Source organism: Pongo abelii, chromosome X (genome assembly GCF_028885655.2).
Source record: "Pongo abelii isolate AG06213 chromosome X, NHGRI_mPonAbe1-v2.0_pri, whole genome shotgun sequence".
Classification (NCBI taxonomy): Eukaryota; Metazoa; Chordata; class Mammalia; order Primates; family Hominidae; genus Pongo; species Pongo abelii.
This window is the reverse complement of record NC_072008.2, coordinates 55,929,116-55,940,852: the sequence shown is the minus strand read 5'-3', so window position 1 is coordinate 55,940,852 and position 11,737 is coordinate 55,929,116.

The window sequence follows — 11,737 nt, the reverse complement described above, 5'->3', positions numbered from 1 at the left end:
AGAACCTTGGTTATAGATGGGGTTAACTAGAAGCCTGCCAATCGTAAGAAGGACTTGACGGGGATGGGGCTGTCCAAAGACTTGCCTGTAATGATGATGGTGAAGACATTTATCTGGTTGGAGCTGGCAGAAGGGTTTCACTGTGTTAATAAAAGGGACTCTGAATTGGTTGCAGTATCAGAGACCTGTTTGTAACAAATTAGGAAAATCCCTGTGTGGCCAGATAAAATAGAAGCCCGCCTATAGTAATAAAGAGGATCGAAAATGGGCAAGGGTGGCTGGGCGCAGTGGCTCACGCCTGGATTCCCAGCACTTTGGGAGGCCGAGGTGGGTGGATCACCTGAGATCAGGAGTTCGAGAACAGCCTGGCCAACATGGCGAAACCCCGTCTCTACTAAAAATACAAAAAAATTAGCCAGATGTGGTGGTGCACGCCTGTAGTCCCAGCTACTCGGGAGGCTGAGGCACCAGAATCACTTGAACCGGGAGGCAGAGGTTGCAGTGAGCCGAGATCGTGCAACTTCACTCCAGCCTGGGTGACAGAGCGAGATTCTATCTCGAGAAAAAAAAAAATCCAGATGATAATCATTTCTGTTGAAATTTCAAGGAAGACATAAGGACTAACTTAACATCAACAAATTAACAAGATGCGCCACTTCCTGTAGGTATAATGATGGAGAAACATAATTTCTGTAGAAACGCTTATGTAAGTACTGTCCTGATGTATATTGGGAGCACCTCAGAGTTTGTGTAGATGAGAACTGATTTGGAGAGTGAGGGTACTGTTCTCAGTAGGGCACTGTTACCCTTGGTTGACATACTGACCATGACAGCCCCCTTTCTCCTACAGAGCTCCCTTCAGCCCAAGACCATGCAGTACTTTTTAATGAAGACTTATCCCTTACAGAATTGATTCCCTTACTATAGTTTTCAGTTCTAGAATTCCCAGATTTTATTTGACTTTCAAAGAAGTGACTCATCAAGACAATTTTGGAATTGAGATAGGCCTCCACCATCCATTCACCTCAAATGATAGGTGCTCAGAAAAAAAGAGTGTTGTTCACATCCTGAAGGAATAACTTTGCTCTGGCAATGAAGCCACCTACATTCCTATTGTGACTACTGTTTACACTCAGTCACTGCTATGTCATCCTCCCCTTACAGCAGGGGAGTGCATCTACACTCCAGCAAAGAGAGTTCTGGTCTTTATCCAACTGTAGTCCCATACTCAGCTAGTCATTTCCTCACTATCTTTGGGCTTGTACATGAAGGAGATGCTGAACAGCAGCATCAGAAGCTCACCATTAGACGGCCAAATACATAAAGAAATGGCCAAGGCTACAAATTTTCCTACAACAGGGCATGACATTCAGCTGAGGAAGTGGGGTTTGAGGTAGAGATGTGGGGGGCAGTGCTCTTATTCCAAAATGTCTAGTATTCTTGATACAACCAAAAGTTAGGAACCATTTCTGGACGTATCCTGGAAAAAAATAAACTTGTTTGTGAAGTGTTGACCTTTATTGGGCCGGAGATGCCTTGTAATTTGGTGAGCATTCTCTAAGCAGTCTTTTAGTCTATTGGTGAAATTACACAATGGTCAAATTGATAGAAATTAAATGATTTGAGCCATTATTTATGAGTTTGATACAATTAAGAATTAGTAGAGAAAATCATGTAAAATTTTGTGAGTAGTTTGGGCTGCTTTTCACAATTTGGAGACAGTTTTGGTTTTGTGCTTTATTTGGTAATTTTATTTCTAGTCTATTGTAAACCAATTACTCCCATTCTTATATTTCATGATGTATATATTACTTTCTTAATTGAACATCATTTGAAAATGAATTTTATCAGCCGCCAAGTTATTATTATACTTCATAACTCATGCATTTTATGTTGATGGGTAAACTACTGTTTCTCCTTTTTGGGGCAATGTTATGCTAAATTTTTAATATTTTATACAGACACTACATCATTCTCCCCTTTTAGAATTTACTCAGACCTTGAAGGAAAGTTTTTAGACTTGTTTCACCCGATGTTCTCCCAAGAATCAGCCTCTGGGTTCCCTCATCCCTTTGGGCGTGCACATAGAATTATGTGGTAAACAGACAATTAATAGCAGTCAACAGTCCCAGGAAATCAAATGCTCAAGCTCACTAGCATCAAACAACAGTAGATGCCAACTATGTCAGGGGACAGATAGGACTCACTGAACCCAGAGCACTTTACACTGCACATTGAGTTGTCAGTGGATAGCCCTTGCATAGGCTAGGCCTCTATCTTTTTGGGGGAGAAACGTCTGGTCTGGCATGGTTTAAGAAGCCTTCTCTGCATAGGCTTTAAATGAGAGGGTGGCAGTCTTTTAAATGGACTGTATCATTTAGTCAATTAGAAAAGTAGAATTTAAAAAATTGTGATTTTTATGAAATTTTAAAGAAAATTTTATAAAGCTTTTCCACTATATTTCTCTAAGGGTTTTTATAGTTTTAGCTCTTATGCATAAGCTTTTGATCCATTTCAGTTAATTTTTGTATATGGTGTTAGGTAAGGGTCCAACTTCATGTTTTTACATGTAGATATCTAGCTTTCACAGCACCATTTGTTGAAAAGTTTGCTTTTACCCCATTTAATGATCTTGACACTCTCGTTGAAAATCATTTAACCATATATGCGAAGGATTATTTATTAGCACTCTATTATATTTCACTGGTTAATATGTCTCCACCCTCTTTTTTATTAAACTACTTTATTGAGGCATGATTAACATACAAAATGCTATATATATTTGATATATACAACTTGATGAGTTTGGAGATAAGTATACACTCATGAAACCATCACCAAAATCTATGCCATAAACATATTCATCGCTTCTCAAAATTTCCTTCTCCTCTTTGTTATTTTGTCTGTATGTGTATGAAAAGAAAACATGAAATCTACCATTTAAGGAGTTTTAAACAATAAAATACGGTATTTTTAACTATAGGCATAGTGAGGAAGAGATCTTTAGGACTTACTCATCTTGCATAACTGAGACTTTGTACCCTTTAATTAATAACTCCCATTTCCTTCTCCTCCTACCTGCTGGCAACCACCATTTTACACTCTGCTTCTATGAATTTGACTATTTTAGATTTCTCATCAAAATGATATCATATAGTATTTGTGCATCTGTGTTTGACTTATTTCACTTTACATAATGTCCTCTAGGTTCATCATGTTGTCACAAATGGCAGGATTTCCTTCTCTTTAAAGGCCTAATAATATTCTAATGTGTGTTTAGACAATATTTTCTCTTTCCCCCACCCATATTAACAAATAAAAATTGTATATATTTATGGTGTAGAACATGATGTTTTGATATACGTTGTGAAATGATTACCATAATCAAGCTAATTAACATATTTTTCATCACACATAGTTATCTTCTCTTGTGAGGAGAATATTTGAGATCTACTGTCTCAAGAAAATTGAATATACAACAGAGTATTATTGATCATTGTCATCATGATTTACTTTAGAAATGCAGAATTTATTCATCCTGCTTAACTGAAACTTTGTACCCTTTGACCAACATCTCCCCACTTCATTTCCAGCCCCTGGCAACCACCATTTTACTCTTTGCTTCTGTGAGTTTAACATTTTTGGATTCCACATGTAAGATCATAAAGCTTTTGTCTTTCTGTACTTCAATTATTTCACTTAGCATAAAGTTCTCCCGGTTCATCCATGTTGTTGCAAATGGCAGAATTTCTTACTTTTAAGGTTAATAATATTTTATTTTATATAAAATGTGTATATATATATATATATATATACAGTCATGCATTGAGAATGATGGTGATACATTCTGAGAAATGTGTCGTTAGATGATTTTGTCATTGTGCAGACATCATAGAGTGTTCTTACACAAACCTAGATGGTATAGCCTACTACACGTCTAGGCTTTATATTATAGCTTATTGCTCCTAGGCTACAAAGCTGTACAGTGCACTACTATACTGAATATTATAGACAATTGTAACACAATGATAAGTATTTGTGTATCTAAACATGGAAAAGGCACAGTTAAAATACAGTATTATAATCTTATGGGACCACCACCACATATATGGTCTATCATTAACTGAAACATCATTACGTGGCACATGATTGCATATAATCACATTTTCTTTATATATTTATCCATCAGCAGACACTTAGGTTGATTCATATCTTGGCTATTGTGAATAATGCTGCAATTAACATGGGATGCAGCTATTGCTTTAAGATATTGATTTCATTTACTTTGGATATATACTCAAGTAGCATTGCTGGATTATATGGTAGTTCTATTTTAAATTTTTAGAGAAACCTCCATGCTGTTTTCGATAATGGCTGCACCAATTTACATCACTATTGACAGTATTCTTGAAAACACGTATCTTTCCTTTTTTTGATAATAGCTATTGTAACACGTATGAGGTGATAGCTCATTGTAGTTTTTATTTACATCATCCTGAGGATTAGTGATGCCGAATGCCTTTTCATATACTTGTTGGCCATTGCTATGTCTTACTTGGAGAAATATCTATTCAGTTTCTTTGTCTATTTTTAAAGCAGGTGATTTTTTTCTCTATTAAGTTGTAGGTGCTCCTTATGTATTTTGGATATTAACCCTTTATCAGACATATGGTTTGCAAATATTTTCTCTCATTCTGTAGTTTGACTTTTCATTTTGTTGATTATTTCCTTTGCTGTGCAGAAGCTTCTTAGTTTGATGTAATTCCATTTGTCATTTTTACTTTTGTTGTCTGTACTTTTGGGTTAAAAAAATTATTGGCTCAGACAATGTCAAGAAGATTTTCCCTTATGTTTTAGTCCATGAGTTTTATAGTTTCCAATCTTATGTTAACACCTTTAATTCATTTTGAGTTGAATTTTGCACATAGTGTAAGATAAGGGTCCAGTTTTCCCAGCAAGTATCAAAAGTGGATTATCTTTTACCCATTGCATATCCTTGGCACCGTTGTTGAAGATCAATTGACAGTGTATGTATGAGCTTATTTCTGGGTTCTCTATTTAATATTATTTAATATTATTTTTTAATCCACAAACATGATATATCTTTCTATTTATTTGTTTGTGCTTTAATTTGTTTCATCCATGTTTTATAGTTTGCAATGTACAGGTCCTTCATTTCCTTGGTTAAGTTTTTTTCCTAAGTATGTTATTCTTTTTGATGCTATTATAAATAGAAATGTTGTCTTAATTTTCTTTTTGAATAATTCATTGTTACTGTATAGAAATACAACTGATTTTCATATGATGATTTTGTATCCTGCAACTTTACTAAATTTATTTATTAGTTCTAACAAATATTTTGCAGAGTTTTTGCAGAGTTAGTGTTTTCTACACGTAAAATCATGTCATCTTCAAACAGAGATAATTTCACTTCTGGTTTGAATGTCTTTTATTTCTTTTTCTTGCCTAGTAGTTTTAGCTGGGCCTTCCAATACTATTTTGAATAGAAGGTGTGAAAGTGGTCCTCCTTGACTTGTTCCAGATCTTATAGGAAAGCTTTTAGTTCTTCACCATTGAGCATGTTGTTAGCTGTGAGCTTTTCATATACAGTCTTCATTGTGCTAAGGTAAGTTCCTTCTATAACTCATTTATTGAGAGTTTTTTTTTTTTTTTTTAAATCTTTAAAGGGTGTTGCCAGGAAAAGAAAACCAAACACCGCATGTTCTCACTCATAAGTGGGAGTTGAACAAGGAGAACACATGGACACAGGGAGGGGAAGAACACACACTGGGGCCTGTTGTGAGGTGCGGAGCCAGGAGAGGGAGAGCATTAGGACAAATACCTAATGTATGCGGGGCTTAAAACCTATATGACGGGTTAATAGGTGCAGCAAAGCACCACAGCCACGTATACCTATGTAACAAACCTGCACATTCTGCACATGTATTGCAGAATGTAAAATTTAAAAAGTAAAATTAAAAAAAGAAAAAAGGGTGTTGAGTTTTTTTTCAAAGGCTTTGATTACATCTATTGAGATGATCATGTGATCATCTCCCCTTCATTCTGTTAATGCGATGTATTATATTGATTTGCATATGTTAAAACATTCTTACATCACAGGGATAAAGAACACCTGGGTGTGGTATATAATACTTTTATTGTGCTGTTGAATTTGGTTTGCTAATATTTTATTCAGGATATGTGTACCCTTGTTCATCAGGAATATTGGCCTGTAGTTTTCTGGTGGTGTCTTTATCTGGCTTTGGTATCAGGGCAATGCTGGCCTAATAAAAGGAGTTTGGAAGTGCTATTTCTTCTATTTTTTTGAAAGACTTTAAGAGTGATTGATATTGATTCTTCTTTAAATATTTGGTAGATTTCATTTGTGAAGCCAGCTGGTCCTGGGCTTTTGGGAGATTTATGATTACTGATTTAGTCTCATTATTTGTTTTTTGTTGTGGCCAGGCTTTCTTTTTTCTTCTAGATTCAAGTTTGGTAGGATGTATGTTCCTATGAATTTATCCTTTTCTTGTAGGTTATCTAATTTGTTGGTTATAATTGTTCATAATAATCCTTTATGATCTTTTAAAAATTTCTGTAGCATTGTTTACAATGTACTCTTTTTGATTTCTGATTTTATTTATTTGAATCCTCTCTTTCTTCATAGTTCCAGGTAAGTGTTTGTGGACTTTATCTTTTCAATAAATCTTCTCTTTGTTTCATTAATTTTTTTCTATTGTTTTTCTGTCTTCTATTTATTTCTGCTCTCGTCTTTGTTATTTTCTTCCTCCTATTAACTTTGGGCTTTGTTTGTTATTTTCTAGTCCTTTTAGGTATAAACTTAGGTTATTAAGATTTTTTTTTCTTGTTTAATATTAGTGTTTACCACTATAAACTTCTCTCTTGGCAGTTCTTTGCATCTAATAAGTTTTGTTGAGTTCTATTTTTGTTTTCTTTTCTCTCAAGATAATTTCTAACTTTCCTTTGGGTTTTTTCTTTGATTTAATGGTTGTTCAAGAATGTGCTGTATAATTTTCACATATTTGTGAATTTTTCCATTTCTCTTTTGTTATTCATTGCTAGTTAGATTCCCCTGGGGTCAGAAAAGAAATTTGGAATGATCTTAATATTTTTAAATTTGTTGAGACTTGTTTTGTGACCAAGAATGTAATCTTCCCTGGAGAGTGTATAGGATGCACTTGAGAAGAATGTGTATCTTACTGCTGATTGGTAGTGTCTTAGTCCATTCAGGCGGATATAACAAAATACCATAGACTAGATGGTTTGCAGACAACAGAAATTTGTTTCCAACAGTTCTGCAGGCTGGGACATCCAAAATCAAGGCACTAGCTGATTAAGTGTCTGGTGAGAGCCTGCTTCCTTGTTCACATATATCTGTCCTTTCACTGGGTCCTTACATGGCAGAAGGGGTGAGGATGTATTTTATAAGGACACTAATGCCATTCTTGCTGGCTCCAACCTCATCACCTAATAACCTCACAAAGGCTCCACCTCCAAATATCTTCACATGGGAATTAGGTTTCAATAATGAATTTTGGGGGGACACAAACATTCAGTCTATAGCAGGTGGAAGGAATGTTCTGTACATGTCTGTTAGGTCCATTTGACCTATAAAGTTGCAGTCTGCCATTTCCTTATTAAGTTTATGTCTGGTTGTTTTTTCTATTATTAAAACTGGGATATTGAAGTCCTCTATGTATTCCTTCTTTTCAGATCTATAAATGTTTGATACAAACACATGTGCATGCACACACACATATACACTCAAATTGTTACTCTGATATTGGATGCATATATATTTGTAATTGTTATATATTCCTATTGAATCAATTCTTTATCACTATGTGATAACCTTTTTATCTTTTCTGACAGTTTTCAACTTATAACCTATTTTATCGAATGTAAGTATAACCACTCCTGCTCTCTTTTGGTTACTGTTTCCATGGAATGTCTTCTTCTATCCTCTTACTTTCAGCCTATATGTGTTCTTAAATCTAAAGGAGTCTTTTGTCAACAGCACACAGACAGGTTTTGGGTTTGTTTTTCCACATTAAGCCATTCTATAACTTTGGATTTGTGCGTTTAATGCACTTACATTTAAAGTAGTTATCAATAGATAGGGACTTATTATTGCCACTTTGTTAATTGTTTTCTGTGTGTTTTGTAATCATTTTCTTCTAATCTTCCTTTCTTGAAATCTTACTTTATGATTAGTGAGTTTTTGTAGTGATATTCTTTGAATGTTTTTGTATTTTTTTTGTATCTACTATTGGTTTTTTTCTTTGTAGTTATCATGAGACTTTTACATAAAATTTCATTTAGTTGTAAAAATCTATTTTATGCTGATAATAACTAAATTTAATTGCATGTGAAAACTCTATACTTTTTATCCTCTCCTGTACCCAAATGTTATGTTATTGAAGCCAAAATTTAATTCTTTTTATATTGTGTATCCATTAACAAACTTTTATGGTTATATTCTAGGATTTAATGTGATTTATGCACTACTGCTACAGTGAAATGATTATGTATTTGTCTGTATGTTTAGCTTTACTAGTGAGACTTATATTTTCATGTGCTTTCAACAAGTATCTGTTTAGCTTTTTTTAAATTTGAGATGGAATCTCACTCTGTCACCCAGGCTGGAGTGCGGTAGCACGATCTCGGCAGGCTTGGCTAATTTTTGTACTTTTAGTAGAGATGGGTTTTTGCCATGTTGGCCAGGCTGGTCTCGAACTCCTGACCTCAAATGATCCGCCCACCTTGGCCTCCCATAGCGCTGGGATTACAAGCATGAGCCACCGCACCCAGCCCCTTTATCACTTCTTGTAAGGAAGTCCTATTGCTGACAAACCCCCTCAGTTTCTGTTTCTGTTTTTCTCAGAAAGTGTTTGCTCTCCTTTTTTTAAAAAAAATTATTTTATTATTATTATACTTTAAGTTTTAGGGTACATGTGCACAATGTGCAGGTTTGTTACATATGTATACATGTGCCATGCTGGTGTGCTGCACCCATTAACTCGTCATTTAGCATTAGGTATATCTCCTAATGCTATCCCTCCTCCCTCCCCCTACCCCACAACATTCCTCAGAGTGTGATGTTCCCCTTCCTGTGTCCATGTGTTCTCATTGTTCAGTTCCCACCTATGAGTGAGAACATGCGGTGTTTGGTTTTTTGTCCTTGCGATAGTTTACTGAGAATGATGTTTTCCAACTTCATCCATGTCCCTACAAAGGACATGAACTCATCATTTTTTATGGCTGCATAGTATTCCATGGTGTATATGTGCCACATTTTCTTAATCCAGTCTATCATTGTTGGACATTTGGGTTGGCTCCAAGTCTTTGCTATTGTGAATAGTGCCGCAATAAACATACGTGTGCATGTGTCTTTATAGCAGCATGATTTATAGTCCTTTGGGTATATACCCAGTAATGGGATGGCTGGGTCAAATGGTATTTCTAGTTCTAGATCCCTGAGGAATCGCCACACTGACTTCCACAAGGGTTGAACTAGTTCACAGTCGCACCAACAGTGTAAAAGTGTTCCTATTTCTCCACATCCTCTCCAGCACCTGTTGTTTCCTGACTTTTTAATGATTGCCATTCTAACTGGTGTGAGATGGTATCTCACTGTGGTTTTGATTTGCATTTCTCTGATGACCAGTGATGGTGAGCATTTTTTCATGTGTTTTTTGGCTGCATAAATGTCTTCTGTTGAGAAATGTCTGTTCATATCCTTTGCCCACTTTTTGATGGGGTTGTTTGATTTTTCTTGTAAATTTGTTTGAGTTCATTGTAGATTCTGGATATTAGCCCTTTGTCAGATGAGTAGATTGCAAACATTTTCTCCCATTTTGTAGGTTGCCTGTTCACTCTGATGGTAGTTTCTTTTGCTGTGCAGAAGCTCTTGAGTTTAATTAGATCCCATTTGTCAATTTTGGCTTTTGTTGCCATTGCTTTTGGTGTTTTAGATATAAAGTCCTTGCCCATGCCTATGTCCTGAATGGTAATGCCTAGGTTTTCTTCTAGGGTTTTTATGGTTTTAGGTCTAACGTTTAAGTCTTTAATCCATCTTGAATTAATTTTTGTATAAGGTGTAAGGAAGGGATCCAGTTTCAGCTTTCTACATATGGCTAGCCACTTTTCCCAGCACCATTTATTAAATAGGGAATCCTTTCCCCATTGTTTGTTTTTCTCAGGTTTGTCAAAGATCAGATAGTTGTAGATATGGGGCATTATTTCTGAAGGCTCTGCTCTGTTCCATTGATCTATATCTCTGTTTTGGCACCAGTACCATGATGTTTTGGTTACTGTAGCCTTGTAGTATAGTTTGAAGTCAGGTAGTGTGATGCCTCCAGCTTTGTTCTTTTGGCTTAGGATTGACTTGGGGATGTGGGCTCTTTTTTGGCTCCATATGAACTTTAAAGTAGTTTTTTTCCAATTCTGTGAAGAAAGTCATTGGTAGCTTAATGGGGATGGCATTGAATCTATAAATTACCTTGGGCAGTATGGCCATTTTCACGATATTGATTCTTCCTACCCATGAGCATGGAATGTTCTTCCATTTCTTTGTATCCTCTTTTATTTCACTGAGCAGTGGTTTGTAGTTCTCCTTGAAGAGGTCCTTCACATCCCTTGTAAGTTGGATTCCTAGGTATTTTATTCTCTTTGAAGCAATTGTGAATGGGAGTTCACTCATGATTTGGCTCTCTGTTTGTCTGTTATTGGTGTATAAGAATGCTTGTGATTTTTGCAGATTGATTTTGTATCCTGAGACTTTGCTGAAGTTGCTTATCAGCTTAAGGAGATTTTGGGCTGAGACAATGGGGTTTTTTCTAGATATACAAACATGTCATCTGCAAACAGGGACAATTTGATTTCCTCTTTTCCTAATTGAATACCCTTTATTTCCTTCTCCTGCCTAATTGTCCTGGCCAGAACTTCCAACACTATGTTGAATAGGAGTGGTGAGAGAGGGCATCCCTGTCTTGTGCCAGTTTTCAAAGGGGATGCTTCCAATTTTTGCCCTTTCAGTATGATATTGGCTGTGGGCTTGTCATAAATAGCTCTTATTATTTTGAGATACATCCCATCAATACCTAATTTATTGAGAGATTTTAGCATGAAGCGTTGTTGAATTTTGTCCAAGGCCTTTTCAGAGTCTATTGAGATAATCATGTGGTTTTTGTCTTTGGTTCTGTTTATATGCTGGATTATGTTTATTTATTTGCATATATTGAACCAGCCTTGCATCCCAGGGATGAAGCCCACTTGATCATGGTGGATAAGCTTTTTGATGTGCTGCTGAATTCGTTTTGCCAGTATTTTATTGAGGATTTTTGCATCAATGTTCATGAAGGATATTGGTGTAAAGTTCTCTTTTTTTTGTTGTGTCTCTGCCAGGCTTTGGTATCAGGATGATGCTGGCCTCATAAAATGAGTTAGGGAGGATTCCCTCTTTTTCTATTGATTGGAATAGTTTCAGAAGGAATGGTACCAGGTCCTCCTTGTACCTCTGGTAGAATTCGGCTGTGAATCCATCTGGTCCTGGACTCTTTTTGGTTGGTAAGCTATTGATTATTGCCACAATTTCAGCTCCTGTTATTGGTCTATTCAGAGATTCAACTTCTTCCTGGTTTAGTCTTGGGAGGGTGTATGTGTCCAGGAATTTATCCATTTCTTCTAGATTTTCTAGTTTATTTGCGTAGACCTT